Source organism: Anas acuta, chromosome 4 (genome assembly GCF_963932015.1).
Source record: "Anas acuta chromosome 4, bAnaAcu1.1, whole genome shotgun sequence".
Lineage (NCBI taxonomy): Eukaryota > Metazoa > Chordata > Aves > Anseriformes > Anatidae > Anas > Anas acuta.
In genome coordinates, this window is record NC_088982.1 from 2,826,390 (window position 1) to 2,844,228 (window position 17,839).

Consider the following 17,839-nt stretch of genomic DNA (forward strand, 5'->3'; position numbering starts at 1 on the left):
AGACAACGAGATCAGAACTGCCTGGATAGATTACTGCTGACTCTGTCCAACGCCAGACCTGGGGAGCTTATTAGAGTGTCTTTGGAAATCTTGTTTTTTGTTTTTTTTTTTCTTTTCCTGACTCTGCTCTCCTTCATGGTGGATTTTCCACACGTTTAATCATTCTCCTGAACCATCACTGTCTCCTGTTGACACCCTGCCTGTGATTGCAGAGCCCACACCGCCTGGATGCTGAAGAGGTCCGCGTGTCCCCACGCTTGTGGTCAGGATGTGGAAAGCATCCTAAAGCCTGGGCTTTAGCTTCTGCTTCATCCTTGATCCAGCAAAGCCTCAGCCTCATTCAATTGATTTCCAAAAGACATTGGGAGAGCTCTTCATCCTTAAAAAAACCCTCATCACACCTCCCAGCACGGCTGTCCTGGGACTTTCTGGATCAAGGGCAAAGCAGAATCACAGCAGAACAATTCCTGCACTTTCCAGGATTATTTTTTTATCTTTTACCTTCCTCACAAATCACCCTGAGTGACCTTGTCTCACCAGGAAATATTACATTGCTCTCATGAGGCTGAAAATGAAAAAAAATGAGCGTAAATGTGCTGCCTGGGGAGACGGTGGCTGCTCATTTCTCTTCCTTGCTCCTTCACGATTTTATTGTCCTCTCCCTGGGATTTCCTGTATTTTCCTGTATACAGGAATTTCCTGCACAAACCTACAGGTTTATTTATGCCTTCTTCAGACTTGAGGACACTGTTGACATCCACTCCCCTTTGGGTGACCCAGCTCTGGTTTTAGCCAAGCCGAACACCCTTCCACCACCACCAAAAGGGCAAAGCCCAATTTTTACCCTAGGAGAGCCTTTTGCTGTCCTCCCATGACAAATATCCTGCAAGCACGATGCTTTATTCACCCAGGGGAATCATCTTCTGCAAGTCCTTGCTCTTGGCTTTTGCTCCAGCCAAACACCATCAGCTCTTCCTTCCTCCCGTACTGGTGTGAGGAGCAGCCTGAGATGGGAGGGGAGCTTCCTAAAGACCCCCTCCAGGAAGGTCTAACAAGAGATGGGAGATTTCTGAACCCTTCTGAAGGTTTTCTTCTGAAACAGAGCTTCAGGATGAGCTGCAAGACAGGAGATGGATGGAGGCAGGGCTAAGTTTTTGATAGAAATATCAGAAAAAAGGAAAAGCTCCCAGAGATGCCCTCCTTCTCCACTGGATGTGGGAAAGGAGAGATGAGCATGACCAAACCAGCCAAGGTGGTAAAAAGTCCTTAAAATAGGAGCTTAAAATAAAGCAGGGGCATTAAAATAAAATAAAATAAAAATAAAATAATAAAATGAAATTAAAATAAAATAAAATAAAATAAAATAAAATAAAATAAAATAAAATAAAATAAAATTAAATTAAATTAAATTAAATTAAATTAAATTAAATTAAAACAGAATATTAAGGCTTTCAAGTCTATAATTTGAAAAAGTTATAACTTGTTTTATGTGCAGCATAAAGCAGGACATTGCGAGGAGGCAGAAGGAGAAAGCAGGTAGGTTTTGTTCCCCTTTGTGAAGCTGAGAAGCGTCCTCTCCCACAGGAGCTATTTTCCTCGGGTGCCCTCAAAATAAAATGCCATGGGATGTGGAAAACTTCTCATTTTTTAAAGCATTCTGTCCATGAGACCTCATTCCTACAGATGCTGTCAGAAATATTTTTGGCTTGTGGTCGGGCTCTGAGGGGTGCTAGCAGCAGGTCTGGGAGCACAGATGTGATTACAAATGCTTTATTTTGTTTTGTTTTGTTTTGTTTTGTTTTGTTTTATTTTGTTTTGTTTTGTTTTGTTTTGTTTTGTTTTCTGTTCTGTTCTGTTTTATTATGCTCTCTTGGACATCAGAGCCCTTCCAGAAGCCTCACAGGAGATGGCCATCATGAGACGGCTGCTGGCTTGGAACGGGCACTCCCATTTCCCCTGTGATTTAATTTTTTCCCCTTCACAAGCCTTCCGAGCATCACCCTCACCCTTCCCTACATTAACTGGAACCACACAGCCCAGTCCTCTTGGCCACGAGCAGAGGAGGTGGGTGGCAGCTTGTTTTTTTGGTGCTATTTCCAAAGAGTTTGGGGACCCCAAAGCTTCGGATGTGTCTCTCCTAGTGTGCAGCTCGTTTTATGAGCCCTTCCTCATGTGTTTTTCTGACTGCTTGGCTTTCAGCTCCCAAAACAAGGCTCCCAGGCATGTGCCCTGCAATCTGCGGGAGGAAATGCTTTCTCCAGTCCTCCCGGGTCTGTCCTGGACTCCTCGTGGAGCCAGGGAAGGGATAAAGCAGAACATTTCCTGCCGGCGGAGGAGAGCAGGCGAAGTGGATTTGACCTGGCACAAAACCCGCTGAAAAGAAAGGATGGAGAGGAAATGCACGAGTCCTTTTCTATTCCGTGTGCCCAGGCTGGCGGTGATGAAACCCAGTGCCAATGAATTATACAAATGCTCATGCAATTAGAAAGGAGCCGCAGCCCAGAAATAGCCAGCGCAGGACCTGCCTGCCTTCACATTGTGTTAGGAGAGAGCTCCCGGGGCTGCCAACAAACAAAATATCCCTGCCTGCCGACACTGGAGGGCAACAAGGCACAAGGGTGAAGCACTCAGCTGTCCCTACACCTTCCTGCTGGGGAAAATCCTGCACCCAGGGCTCGTGTCCCCCCCTCTGGGGCACAGGAGAGGCACTTTCCAGCTCCTGTCCCACTGAAGAGGAGCAGAAGGAGGAGAAAAGGGTTTATTTCTGCTTTGAACCTAGATCTTGGGGTCTTGCAAGGAAGACCACGGTGGTGCTGCTGAGTCCTGGTAGATATTTCTCAAGTCTTTCCTTGCATCCGTGACATTTCGTGATTTTCATATGAAAATTGAGAGCCCGGGACTGAGGGAGCAGCTCGGAAGATGTGATTTTGTGCAATATCTTCACCCAGCCATCCCCACCTGACCCTTGCAGACCATCCAGTAAAGGCTCCTAGACCACGACACAAACAGCACATATTTCCTGCAGCATACACCTAATCTCTCTTGGGCCTTGAGGAGTTACATTGACTGATGATTTGAATAAGAAGCATCCAGGAAGATAAGTGTGCCGGGAGAGGATGGCATTTAATAGCTGATAACCTTTTTTTTTCCTCATTTTCTCCTTGTCCCAGTGACCCAGCATCTCTCCGCAGAGCTGATGGCCAGGTTGTGGTCATGTTTTTTAAATGAAACACAAATCTACCCCTAAATCCATTGGTGAGCATTAAAGACGGGGCCAGCAGCTGTTTTAAGCACAGTGCCCTCAGCAGATTTGGGTTCGAATAGCTTTGCAACCTCACCATTAAAATTCCAACTGGTTACAGCACTCGCAGGTGTCAGGCTGGGAGCGGGGAGATACTGCGAAGTGATTTATGGCTGGCATCAGCCCAGGTAGCTGGGTGTGCTCGTAGCTCCGTGCGACAAGAAATGTCATAGGAGCAGGAGCCGGTGACCTTCCCTGAGTCGGAGCCGTGCTGATCTTCTGGCACGGCGTACAGAAATACCAAGGAGACTTTATGATCAGGGGAAGAAAAGTGAGGCTCGAGGTAGCTGCAATTGCACCACAGCCTGCTCCCTGCCACCTCTTGGCATTTTCCCTACAGCAGCAAGTGAAAGGACGATCCTTTCCTGGAAAATTGTGTTCCTTCAATGATAAGTTTTCCTTTCTCTCCCAAATTTAGTGTTGTTCGGCAGCTGGGATGTGGGGCAGGAGGCTGGTGCTCAGATTAATTAGCTGGAGAGCAGCAAATGATGACCCTGAAATCCTCCCCTACATGTCAAGACCTCAAGCTACGAAGGCTATGAAAGTCAGATGTACAAGTCCATGGGATGTCCTCGGTCATGAGTCAATAGTGACCTACAGGGCAGACTTGTTATATGGCCAAAAAAGAAGAGAAAATGTTTCTGGGGTGCAAATTATCTCCCTCTAAAGTTGATGCCTGAGTCAGGTGAGTCAAAGCTGGCTGTTCCCAGACCTGGATGACCACCTAAAACATTGGTGTCTCCAGATTCGATGTTTAAAACCAGGGGATTCGGGTCCCCCATTGCGACTAACCTGGATCAGTGCTCTCCAGCCCAAGCACCATGAGAGATCTGGGTGGCCCAGGTGTGTTTTTTTTTTTTTCAGAGGGGAATTTTTATATTTACTCTGGGATACCAGGGAGGTGAGTCTGCATTTACTGCAGTCTTCCAGAAGGGATTTGTAGAGCCTCACCCTCTGTCCTGGCCAGGGCACGGGTAAGAGTTTGAAGGAGAAAGGAAGCAGAAGCTCCATCTGGGCTTGGCAGAGATGCTCCTGAGATCCTTGTTCTTGGCAAGTGCCAGCACGGCTGAGGCCTTCCAGGATGAAGTGGCAGCAGACCAAGCGCACCGACTCAGCTGCACTTGGCCCAGAAGGGGTGGCCGGGGGCCAGAAATGTTCTGAGAGCCCGTGGACGTCGCCAGAGATCTCGAATCCTTCCTGGCAGTGGTGCTGCTGCCAGAGGGCGGCTCCGAGGTGATGGAGGAGCCTGGTGATGGGAATGTGGCTAGGAGGTACACGCCATCCTTGAATGAGTTGGTGAAAAAAGGCTGGATGATGGGGAAGCAAATGGTCATCACCAGGTCTTCTGCTGGTCCACCACAAATTGGGAATTACCCCATGGACCCCTCATCTTCCACAAGGCACAGGGTGAAAGCAACAGCCACAGGGAGGCTCGTAGGTGGCAGCTGGTCCTAGAGGTGCAATCCTAGCTGGGAAGCCTCCCCTGATCACCTGCATCCCCCCTCCCAGATGGATGAAGGCATCTTGGATAGCTCCTGGCACCGTGCTCAGGCAACAAAATTAATGGGGACACCGTGGTGTGGTTGTCCTCATGTCAGCCAGACCCCACACTTCCAAAGGTGGTGGTGGCACCAGGATAAATCACCCTGTCCTTAAATAATACACATAATACGGGAAAATAAAATTCCTGGGGATTTTTGGTGGTCACCCATCGCAATGCTTCATGTCTCAGTTTTCCCAGGAATAAAACAGAGGCTCCAAGCCCTGCACCTGAGAACGTGTTTGCTGTTTGGAAGCGGAAGGTGTTGCACCCAGCCAGCCTGCCAGGGAATTTATGTTGAAGTTTCGCTCGTGGAAAAAACATATTGTGGTAGATAATGTTCTCACTGACAAGCCAGATGTCAAAACATGGCAGGATAATGTTACTGAAAGCCTCGGCTGCTATAAAAGCGAAGCGAAGAGACGATTGTTCCTTCGTTAGACATCAAAATTTGATGGCGTAGCGCTGTCACCGAAAGGTTCATGAATGCTCAAAATAAAGCAGGGCTAAAAGATCCCCAGGAGGTCGTGTGGGGAGTTTCACGGAGGTGCCAGCGCCCTTTGGTGACACCCTTGGGTGCGTGCTCACAGCCGGGAGGTGCGTGGGGTTGTTGTTGTTTTTCTTCTTTTTCTTTTCTTTTTTTTTCTTTTTTCTTTATTTTTTTCTGAACAATTGTCTTCTTATTTAACCTCACTTTTATATGCAGACCTCTTTAAGTGAGGGCTTCATGGGACAAGGTCTCCCACCTCCTTCGGGCATTGGATGGCTTCTCACAAGTCCCTCTTTGTAGACCAACTCATAGATGGTGCTGCCACTCAGATGGGAAGTTATTGGCAATGGGAGAAATTGCCTGCCTGGTCTGGCAGAAAGCCCTTTGCTCTGTAAAAATGCAAAGGCTCAAAAAGCCCACGCCTCCACCCAAATTTGTTGCCCGGGTCATTTCCGTGCTGAGCCCCACTGCTCATAGATGGATGTCTGGGCTCGCTGGGTGGATGGTGCTGGAAGGATTACACTGGACAGATGGACATAAAACACAGCTGAATCCTGCCCAAAACAAAGGGCAGAAACATCTCCTGTGATTTACAGGCAGAAAACCACAGAGGGGATCGGGTTTGGTCACCACCAAGGACCAGGGGTGGCCCCTTGCGGTGCCATTGATTTTTGATGCCCAATTCCCCATCATTTTCTGCTCAGACCAATGTGCAAAAAGCCACCCTTAGCTCTGCCGTGAAAAACACAGCTCGAGGGAGCCATCCAGAGCTATCATCCTCCTCTTTACGCCTCACAAGGACAAGCAGGGACTGTTCAGATTGCTCCTGAACGTTGCTGGTGTCATTTATCTACGCTCACCGCTCCGAGCCCCATCTGTCTCTTGGAGATTTTCTCTTGACATCAGCTTCGCGTGGCCGTTCTTTATCAACTTCGTTGTGTCTTGCAGCACAAAGGCGTCCTGCCACGACTCTTCCAGGAGGCTTTGTAGCAAAAGGAAATGAAAATGCTCCTCTTCGTAACACTCTGCCTGCTTCAAGAGTGATTTATGGGCGTTGTTGGATGCACGCGTCGCTCACAGATGTAAAAGGCTCGTCTCCTGAATGCCTTTTAATTAGGGAAGGAGGAAAAATCCAAACAAAAAAAAAATGGAACAGAGAACATCACAAAATAAGGGGGGTTCTTTGGGTAGCTCATCCTCTGCAGGATCCCAGGACCTGCTCACTTACTGTCACCTCCCCATTTCCCAGGTGAGCAAACACGGGGAAGGAGAGGTGAAACGCTGCTCCCGTTTGCATTTGTTAACTGATTTTTTAAAATCTCACATTGGCACAGTTTTGGAGACCCCTTCATTGCGTAGAACAAAAACCAATGGACTGTACTCTAGGACTGAGTTTCATTGCTAGTCCCCACGTCCTTGCAAGCCCACCTGGACCATCTCCTTTGTCACACATCATAAAGCAAAGCAACACTGGCTGCTCTTTCTCACTTTATCCAGCACTGGCTTCTCTTTGCACACCAGGAAGCCTCCCACCGTGACGAATGGCTCTTTGGGCACTACCAGCTCCTGTTGGTGCTCTCAGGGGAGAGCAGAGCAGGAGCACAAGGAAGGATTTAGTGCTTTTATTCCTAAAACGATCTGCTGGGTTTGAACGACTCTCAAAGACACAACCCCCGTAACCTTCTCCAAACACTTTTAATGTGCGAGCCCTAAAACAGTCGGAAGATCATTTTCCCTGTTTTGCAATGATGAAGAGCAGTTTATTCTTCAGCTGTCACTTTTTATCACTTCCTTTTAGCAGGTTTTAGACACCTTTTTTCAGGAAAATAAATGTGGGAATGCTCTTAATAACCCACAAGCTTGATTAGTGGCTATTAGGTGGAGCTGGGAAGGTGACACCCCGCCACATCCTCGCTCTGCAGTTGGGGACCAAGAGGAGAAGTGATGGATATGGGGTCATCCAGGCTGGCTCTGGAGGGAGCAGGACATGAGGCCAGGTCTTTGGAGGCCGTGGAGATGGCTGAATTACAGGCTCTGCTCCTCTCCCTGCCTCCGAGGACACGTCCCCTCTCCATCATTACTCTGTGCCAACCACAAAAATTGTCCTTAGCGGACGGAGGTCCAAAAAGGGATGAGGCTGAAAACACCGAAGCCTTCCCCATCCAGCTTTGATTTTTAAAGAGTCTCCTTGGCGTGGCCTTCCGCACACCTCACCCACGCAGCCCAGAAAATAAAAGCAAACCGGGCAGATCATGCTGAAAAGCAATCCTCCGCGTTCAGCGCTGATAAATTAAAAGCTCCTCGGCCTCGGAGTGAAAGGAAGTTTTCCCACACAATAGTTCAGAGCCCATTAGAGCAATGACAAGCAACCACTTTGTGCTTCGCTTCAAATTTAGCCGGGAGGGAAAATATTACTTCGGGTGGCAAGAAGAGATTGCTTTTAATTGAAGCTCGTTCTGTGCCGAGCCGCTGTTGACACTTAGTTTGCAATTAGCAGTTCCCCGGGTTTTCAGCTCAGTTCTGCAAGGCAAGGCTGAAAAGTGAGAAAAAAAAATAAAAAATCAAATCAGATCTTCTGGCTCATCTCGGAGAAATTCAAACGGATTGAAATATGCAAGGCTGTGTGTCTGTTTCCCTCAGTAGCCTTGGCTCGGTGATTGGGGTGGGCAGCACACCGTGATGGTTTGGGGCTGGGAGGGAATAATGTGTCAATAACGTGTCTCTGACACTGCAGAAAGGTGTAAATCAGGTAAAATCACTGGAGATGAAGATTTACAGGTATTTCCCTCAAAGAAATGTCTTATGGGCAACGAGGAAATACTCGTTAGCTGTGTGCATGAAGTCTCTTGTTGATATAGGTGATACCAGCACACTGTTGGTCCATATTTCATGCTTCCCATACAAGTGCACACACTGAGTTCCTGCTCCTTGTCTTATATGTTTGATTATATACGTTGTTCTCTATATATTTATAGATTATATATATATTTTTTTATCTCTTTTTTACCACCTTTGGCCATTTTTTTGGACCGCTTTTCCTGCACTCATTTACTGACCACAGTTTACCCATAGCCTCAGGGTCTCTGTTGCCCATCCGTTACCATCCCCTGCCAGCCCTCCCATACCCCATATTTCCACTTCCCAGGTGTTTCACACACATGATTAATTCAAGAAATTGCTGTCAGGGCTATGGTGTCAGTGAGACACCCCAGGGAGGGCTGGTGACCCTGGAAATTTGCCCTCAATCTTCCTGAGCCATTGTCTTCCAATTCTCTGCTTTTTTTCCTTAAAGTTTTATACCATTTTGCACAATTTTCACCCTTGACTCCTCAAGCTGCTCTCACCAGCTCAGCAATCATGCTTCTGCCTGGTTTTACTCTTCTTCTCTTGCAGGGCTTTAGCTCATGCGTTTTTTTTTTCACACCTCAAAAATGTCTCAGGCAATCTGAGCCAGGACCCGCTGCTTTGCCACGCCAAACTAGGTCTTGGGTTGGAATAACTCCAGGGCTACTGGAGCAAACACTGGGTGCCCTGGCTAAGGGTGAAGCAGGTCCTCCACCTCTTAGCTTTTGGGGTGTTCTGTCTCGCTCACACATCAGGGAGCCACCACACACCTCACCCAAGGGTCAGCTGAACCCTGCTAGGAGATCCCAAACCTGCACACCTGAGAGCTTTGAGCAATGTGTTTCTTATAGGAGTTGCACAAAGTGCCCACAAAGTGCGTTTCAGCATGGATCGATGGGTGTGGGACGGAGAAGCCAGATTTTGGCAAGGTGTCTGCAGTCAACCTTGTCCAAGCCATCCTCCTGGAAACAGTCTTGGGGTTAGATTTCCCTTCCTTCAAAGGTTTATTGCTCCACACATGAAAAAACCTTTGCCATCCAGCATGGCCAAGGGAGGGCACTTCCAACAGGCTGCTGGAGGAGGAGAAGGAGAAGGAGAAGGAGAAGGAGAAGGAGAAGGAGAAGGAGAAGGAGAAGGAGAAGGAGAAGGAGAAGGAGAAGGAGAAGGAGAAGGAGAAGGAGAAGGAGAAGGAGAAGGAGAAGGAGAAGGAGAAGGAGAAGGAGAAGGAGAAGGAGAAGGAGAAGGAGAAGGAGAAGGAGAAGGAGAAGGAGAAGGAGAAGGAGAAGGAGAAGGAGAAGGAGAAGGAGAAGGAGAAGGAGAAGGAGAAGGAGAAGGAGGTGAGCAGCCCCTGCAAAGCCAGGCTGCTAGACAGAGCTCAAGGCTTAGAGTGGTCCAAGCTGCAGTCGGCAAGTCTTCCCAAAGACATTAATCTTCTCATTACGGCCTGACTTAAGCACTCGAGCTTTTATTGTCTTCAGTCCCTAGAGGTCAATAGAAGGAACGGCCTGATTGTTGGGCAATTTATTTGACTCGATGTAATAACATTTAAATGGGCCATGAAGACAAAACAAGATGCTCCGCGCTTAAATCTATCCGGAGGCTGCCTGCATCCTTCTTTTTTTCCCCCGTCCCTGGTGATAAAAGTGTAACTCTCACAGGTCTTTCAAGCTGTTTGTTCTAATATATTACCAGTCACACTGGGGATAAATGCAGCTCCACTGATCTTTATTGTTTTGGTGCACATTTTGGGGAGGGATGAGAAAAGGAGAAGTTGATTTTGGGGGTGTTTTTAATTCCCTTTAGTGAAAAGGGATGATTTAGAGATTGTGCTGGCGAGGATTACGTACCACATGCAGTCAGGGATGTTCATATAGATTTAGAGCTGGCCTTGCTCTTGAGCTAGATAAATTGCACATCCTACTGGCATTTCAGCCCTCTGCAAACCAGGACACCCAGGTTCTGTTCCCAGCCCTGCCAGCGACTCTTCCCATGCCCCTGAGAAGGTCACCAGACTTAGATTTGGTTGGGGAAACTCACAATTGACCAACGTCTTGCTTTATGAATGGTTAGAAAGAGGATTGACCCAGCTGAGAAGCCAGATCACCTCCTGATCGAAGCCGGGCCATCTTCTGACCTAGCAGATTGCCCACGGGGATGTCCAGCCCTTTGGAGTATCTGTGAGGACAGGGAGCCCACAGCCCCTTTGAGCCCCTTGCCAATGTTTGAGTGCCCTAATGATGATGAATTTTGTTCCTCACATCTCTTTGGGGTTGTTTGCTGCCTCCCATCCCTACCCGTGCACCTCCGAGAAGAGCCTGGCTCCATCCCATTACCTTTCTCTAGGTGCCTGGAGCCCCACAGAGATCCACGGAGACTTTTTCTTATTAATTTTATGAGCCACGGGAACACAGGGCATCTCTTTTGGCTCTTCTGGGTTTAAGCTTTCTTGGCAACCTTCACAATTAGCTCTGCAGCATACGGTGAGGTTATGAAGAGCTGGTATTTGGCGCGTGTCTGGCTGTTGGTGGCCTTCCAAGTAACAAAGTCCAGTCCACCTGATTTATTCTCTGGATGCAAAGCAGGCAGAGAGAAAGAAAAAAAAAAAAATGAAGGGTGAAAAAAGCAAAGCAAGGGAGATGGAAATATCAGCAGGGAAAGTTTTAACGGGTTGTGACAAATGTGTTGGCTCAGCTCTTATCTGGACTTCATCTTCCTTTTGAGTTTGAACGGGGAAGGATATCGCTCGCTGTGGGATTCTGGTTTTGGTGTCCGGCGTGGGTGGGAGAAGATGTGCGAGATTAGAGAGCTCTGAAGCTAAGAGCAAATTTTGGAAAGAGTTTGCAAGCTGTGATTAGAAACGGAGGTGGATTTGCCCTGGAGATGGGGGAGAAGGGAGATGAGGTGTGTGGCACGGGCAGAAGCATCCCAGTGCCTCCTGCACACTTGTGCCAGGGCTGCTCGGCTGCTCCCCGAGGCTTTGTCTGCATTTTCCCCTTCCCAAAAGGAGAAAAAAAAAAGACTTGTTTTGGCTGCTTATTTTTTTTAACATGGCCTAACAAAGCTCCAGATAATGACAAACAAGTGAGCAAGACTTCTGGCACAAGCCAAGGAGATTTAATCTGTCGGCCAGTGGGCGGATGGAGCAGGATGGTGCTGGCTGCGCTCTCTTAAGGTGGCTCCTTCGATCCCTGGAGCTGCTTAAAATAGAGCAGAAGAGAATACAGAATTATCCCCAGCGCTGGCATACACTGCTTCATCCCGAGGGCGTTGCTTTTGGTGGGGCCTCAGATCCCACACATTATATCCACGGTGGTGTCGGAGCCCCTAGCGCGTCCTGGGGCTCACCAAGGTGCATTGGGAGGACAAGCTCAGGGCAAAACCCCAGGGAGAGGGCAGAAAGCAGGGGCAGGGGTGACAAGGGAAGGGCCACCGAGCTACCTGAGGGAGCAGGAGGAAGGTGGAGGCTGTGACCACAGAGGGTAAAAATTTGGATAGGTGTCCGCAGGCTCCTTGGGGGAATTTGGAGGAAAATGGGTGCAGGATTTGGCCAGTTTGGCCCCATCTGGAACCAGTTGGGAGCACAGGAGTTCTTGCAGCATCCTTCCAGGCAGGTTTTATCATCCCCATTTTGTACCTGGAGAAGCCGAGGCACGGAGAGCAGAGCAAGCATCAGAATGAGATGAGCAGCTTTTCTTCTGCCTCCCTGCTTGCATCCTTTCAGAATCTACGGGGAGATTTTTAAAGGTTTTTAGGGTTTTGTGGGGATTTTGGGAGCCAGCCTCTCAGCACCCAGCCCAGTACATCCCCGTGCCGCAGAGGAGCAGCCCCCAGCCCTTTCTCTTTGCCTCGGTGGCTTCAAAAGGCAACGACCACAGGATGGCAGCAAAATCCATCACCGGGAGGTCTCCAAAATGAATTTTCCCAGTTCTCTGTTGGGCGCTGCTGATGGCACCAGGAGACCCTACACGTGGGTGCTGAACCCAGCGACGGCTGCGAAGGGACAGGGCTGAAGGGAGGTAAAAAAAATAAAAAATAAAATGGCATTTGGGGATTTTCCTGCCTGGGAACAGGAGTGTGCTTTCAGCTCCACTGTTCAGGGCTATTTTTGCTCTTCTGTTGAAATGCAAATCCTAAAAAAAAAAAAAAGAAAGAAAAAAAAAAGAAACCACACACTACAATATAACTGCAAAAACACGCCAGGATATTTCCACTTCTTTTTTGGCTGAATCCCCCCGGCTCGGATGTGTCCTGAGGATGGGGAAATATGGATGGGAAGGCTGAAAAATAAAAAATGTTTACAAAAGCAGACTTTTCCTTTCTTTTTCCTTTTTTTTCCCCCAAAATTAATCTATATAAATGTGGCAAGGCGTGAGACCAAGGGGGGGACCTCGGCACGCGCGGGGCAGGGAGAACGGGCTGTTCTGATGGGCATGCGGAGAGCTGAGGCTAACGAGCTGGCCTCCTTTCCAGGAGGGCTGCCAGGATGAAACGGGGTCTCTCCTCCACTTATTCATCCGAACTGGCTGGTTAAAACCTCTCCATCTGTGCCATCTCTGCGATGAAAAAGAAAAAGGAAAAAAGAAACAGGAAGAAAAGGAAGGCACTTCCATTTTTCTCTTGGTAGGAATTTTGTCTGAACCCCATTAAAACCGAGGTAAATGAGGCTTTTTATCAGGGCTTTTTATCAGGGCTTTTTATCAGGGCTTTCTAAACCAATATCTACCTGTCATTCTTCCTCTTGCTATCCTTTTTTTATAGAGCAGATAAGACAGAGAAGGAGGAAGGAAAAGAAAACTAGAAATGTCTTTCTCCTTTTTAAGCAGGACATTTTGGGGGATGAAATGTATACATTTTTAAATGTACAAAATAAACATTTCCTGCTATTTCCTGCTGGACTACCCTTCCCTTTTATCCAGCCTAAATCTATTGAATCCACAGAGGTGTAATTGCTGAGTTCTGAGTTTGATCCAGGGCATCTCCCAAAGCCGAGGCAATGCAGGGAACCCAATCCGCTCTTGGTGGGTGACGTGGATGTCCAAAAGGATGATGGGGATGAAAAGGAGGCAGATGCAGGGAATAAACCCTACAGGGAATAAACCCTGCAGAGAGGCAAGAAGCCTTTACATCACCCAGAGAGCCCCAGCTTGGTTTGGGGCAAGAGCAGAGCAAGCCACAAGCACCAGCGCAGATGTTCTCCACCCAAGACTTGAAATGGAAGGACAGCAAAGCTGCGTTATGTTGGAGGAGGAAAGCAGGGAAGGAGAAAGCTGTTTGAAATTCCCCTTGCACCAAAACCTCCTTGGCTCTGGCAAAAAAAAAAAAAAAAAAAAAAAAAAAAGTTTTTCCCAGCAGGAGCTCTTTGGCCACCTCTGGTCAGTTGTCCCCTCTGCGTGCCATTTTCTGACACCGGGCTCTGCAGTGGGTGACACTTCAGCCTCATGGCTGTTAATTTATTTTATTTTTTTACGCATATCTTCACCGTGGGGTGAAACGGAAGCTATTATAAGGGAGGCTGGTAACCACCAGTGGGGTCTTAAAGGCTGCCCCCAGCCCCAAACCCGACAGATCCAGCTCAGAACCGGAGCAAAACCCCCTCCTTCTCCCACCGGCCATAACAATTAGCACCTCAAGCGGAGCTTGGGGACAGGACATTTTCTCCCTGCCCTTTGCAATTTCCAGAAAAGGATGGTTTTGGTTCCAGTGCAGTCTCCTTTAGCAGAGGGTGCAGCACGGGAGCAGCCCTGCTGCCAGGGGATGGCTTCACCGCATCGCCTTGCGGGGTCAGCGCGCATCCAAATCCGACGCCCGCGCCTCCGGCGCTGAGAGATCTCTTAGGACCGTAGGGTGAGGATTGAAGAGCCTAATAAGGGGAAAGAATTAAGCCTGCAATCACTTGGACTGATTTAAATTAGCTTTTTTTTTTTTTTTCCTCCTCTTGCTTTGATTAAAGTAAGCCGATTTGCCTTTCCACCTGTGTTTCTCACGCAGGCAGAATTTCCATTAACTCCACTCCACGGTTTTTCAACTTTCTGAAGCTGAAAACTTCACGGCGTCCCTTCATCTGGTTGCCAGAGCTCCCTTAGCACATTGTGGCTCCTGGGATATTCATTATAACAGCTCACCGCCCCATATACCAGCCACCTCCGTAACCGAACAGACCTCCTGCGTGCCTTTCTGCTGTCCTATTGAGGAGCACTGACCTTCGTTACAGAATTATAATGAATATTCATTGCTGAAAAGCCATCGTATTGAGCTCATGATGTCCCCAGGAAGATTTAGATCGGATATTAAGGAGATCCTTACTGTGACGGGGACCGGGATGGGCTGCGAGGGTTTGGGGTGGGACTGGGCAGGCTCCTGGCAGACAAAGAGGGTTGGAAATCCTCCAGTAGCTTCCTCCGATAGCAATCCAAAAAAAGGAATAGCACAATGTCCAACAGCCTCATTCCGATCATCCAGTGATTAAATTAAAGCAAAGACTGTGTAATCTGGGCTGTCACCAGCAGTCATCGATCCGCTCCTCCAGCCCCATGTGAAAGGCACGAGAACACCACCTCTGCCCGTCTCCAAAACCTTGATGTCCTCGTTCATCTCCGTGCGAGGCACTTCGCTGGGCTGTACCCAGAATAATGCCCAGAGACGGGATTAGATGTGCCCAAATACCAGGCTGGGACTTCAGGGGTGGATTTGCAGGACAGGATTTTAGGAGCTCTCCATCCTCTGGCTGTGCTGACCGCTCTCCTGCCTCCTCTTACTGCAAGTTTTCCTGTAAATGGGTTCGAAAGCAAAGATGCAAACACAGGGAGGAAAAGTCCATCAAGGGCACTCATGGAAAAAAAACTCAGGACTTCTCCTGATTCCTAAAAGAAGGGGAAAGTCCTCAGACAGCCGACAGCTGACCACAAAAAAGCTGCAGAGTGGGGACACGCAATAAGGGGCTGCCCTCCCCTTCTGATCCAGCCCCCGAGAGTCAGCACCTTTTGGGAACAAAGCTGGGATAGGAAAAAAAAAAAAAAAAAAAAAAACAGATTTTTATTTTTTTCTTGTGTTTCCAGCAGGAAAAAGAAAAAGGAGTTTTGTGTTGTTCCACCTCGTACCAGTGAAATAAATGGTGGCTGGGTTGTGAGAAGTCTGGCAAAATGGAACCGATTCCCAGGGCTGATATTTTGCATGGGGAAAAAAAGAAATAATAATAATAATCCTGCCACGGAGGTTGAAGTATTACCTTCAAATGAGTGAGTACTGCGGGAGTCGGAAAGCATAACTGAGCCCCGGGCTCTGGTTGCTGTTCTCAGAGAGCTTCTCGTAGCCACCAGCATGCTCTGAAGCATGCCTACACCAGCTACGCTACATCTTCCCCAAGCAGGGTTTTATTTTAGACGAGAGCTTTTATTGTAGAGGAGAGCAGGAAACTCCGAAGCTGCGATCTCTTCTGAGGGAGCCAGGAGCCCTCTGCCACCCCGAGCCAGCAGCTCCTCCCGAAAAGGGCTGGGGTGGTGGGGAGCCAGGGAGCTTCTTCGTGTGCCTGGTGTGAACCCAGATTTTCCCTCTTGTTTTTAATGTTTTAATTGGTTTTTTTTTGGTTGGTTGGTTTTAGCAGAGACCCCTTTTGGCCCCAACCCCAAAACTTCTTGCAGGGCTTTCCTCCCACTGACCTCTCCAATTCTGTAGGTGACATCTGCAGCCTCAGCACAAAAAAGCACAAAAGCCTCCGTGGACAGAAAAGCACAAATGCCGTGCTGGATTTCTCCAGGCACGTCAAATAATTTCCTGCCGGCTTTCTGGAAACGTCGCTTGGATCGCGCTTAAAATTCAGGAGGTTCCCATCCGTCTTCGTCTTGCACCTTGTGCTAATTGTCAGCCCTCATCAGCCTGGCGAATTAACTAATCAGGGAACAGATCCAGCAGACATCGAGCCATGGATTTGCCCCAGAGATGTGTCACGGAAAATATCCCTCGGAAAGCTTATTGCAAAAAAGCTGCAGGTAAACATTTGCCTTCAGTCAGACGAGAGCAAGCAGAAATGCTCCCATCACCGCCAGCCGGTGCCAGCCCATAATAAACAACAGATCAAGTACGTATTTGCCCCCGGGGACTTGTTACCTTTGAAAATTATAACGGGGAAAGCGGGCATCAAGCTTTTATTTCTCAACACAACACAAAGCGTGTATGCACAGCGCCAGGGTGCGTGTTCATGTTTCGGATCATTCCGGGTATAAGGAAGATGAGAAAATAAGGGAAAAACTTCAAACCCTCATGGAAATTTTCCCTCCTAACCCCGAGCACAGATCCCAGGAATAAAAGAAATGACACTTTCTATGTGCCATTCTTTAAAAATAATAATAATAATAAATAAATTCATTATTATTTTGATTTGAGTGATGTAATTGTGCACGATTGAACTTTATGCTGGAAAGAGGCGTTTCCCTTCCCTTCTAGTGCTGCCCCAAATCTTCCTCCTGCGACCGTGCTTCCCCTCTAAGCCAACAACAGCTACCGAAGCTTTGGGGTCTCTTCTTGCCTGTCTTGCCCGTATGAGCCTACAAAATATTAATATATTGGTATTTTTACACCTTGGGGTATATTTCCTGGGGGTAACAACCTGCCTGCAGCCCAGGGAGGATGCTCAGTGCCTGGGGCACTTGAACAGATGCTCAGCAAGGGATGGGCTATGCAGAAACCGACCTTCATACGCTGCTTTTCCCCTAATTATTCATTTTCAACTGGCAAATGAAACCCAGTGTGTGTCTCTTGTGGGGCTGCTGGTTTTCTGTCTCTCTCCAGGGGATCTGGTTCAACTCCTTTAGGCTCTGCTGCCCGGAGCAAGGATCATTTCTAAGCAACTTGACCCCTGCTGAAGATAGATGTCTGCAGAAACAAATCCTGGCAGAAGCACTGCTGTGACTGCTTTTGGGGACAAATGGTGCCTGGGATTCCCTGTTCTTCTTTTGGTTGTTTGTTTGCTTTTTTTTTTAGAGGCTCCAGGCTTTCATGATTCGGTGCACACCGCGCATGTAAACCACACACAGGCAGCAAAAGGCTCCTGGTAGCTCCTGGTAGCCCCATCCGTCCTGATCCCTTCCCACTTAATTGCTAGAGACCCTCTGAAACTGATCCCAATCTCTGCAAGGAAGGCAGGCAGGCAATATTTCGGGGAAAGGGGCTGAAATAATCGAGGCTTCCTCCAAATCTTGAAATGACTGCTGGAAATGTGCCGTGCCAGGCACCAGCTAACACGTGCCCTGAGCCTAATCCTGCCCGACAGTCCTTACAGTCCTATATCCCCCTGTTTACCCACGGGTCAGGCACAGCACAGACAGCAGGATTGGGAGCTCCAGGAGCTGGCCACACTGCCAAATTAATGCTAGCCAGGAGCACCCCTTGTTGGAGAGAGAAGGCAGCTACGCCGAGACGCACGGCACGGGATGAACACGGGGCCAGCCAGCTCCTGCAGCTCCCAGCCCTGCTGGGTGCTTTGATTTTAAGGATTGTTTTCCTAAATAAAGCCGCTCTGCCTTCTCCTGCTCTCCCCCAGCTCCCTCCTGCCATCTATACGGATTAGCTCCAGGGGGAGGACGGCAGCGTGCTGGCTCTCCGAGCTATGTGGACTCCACGCAGCTCAAGTAGAAGAGCAAATATTCCACCCTGGAGATGCAGCGTGCTT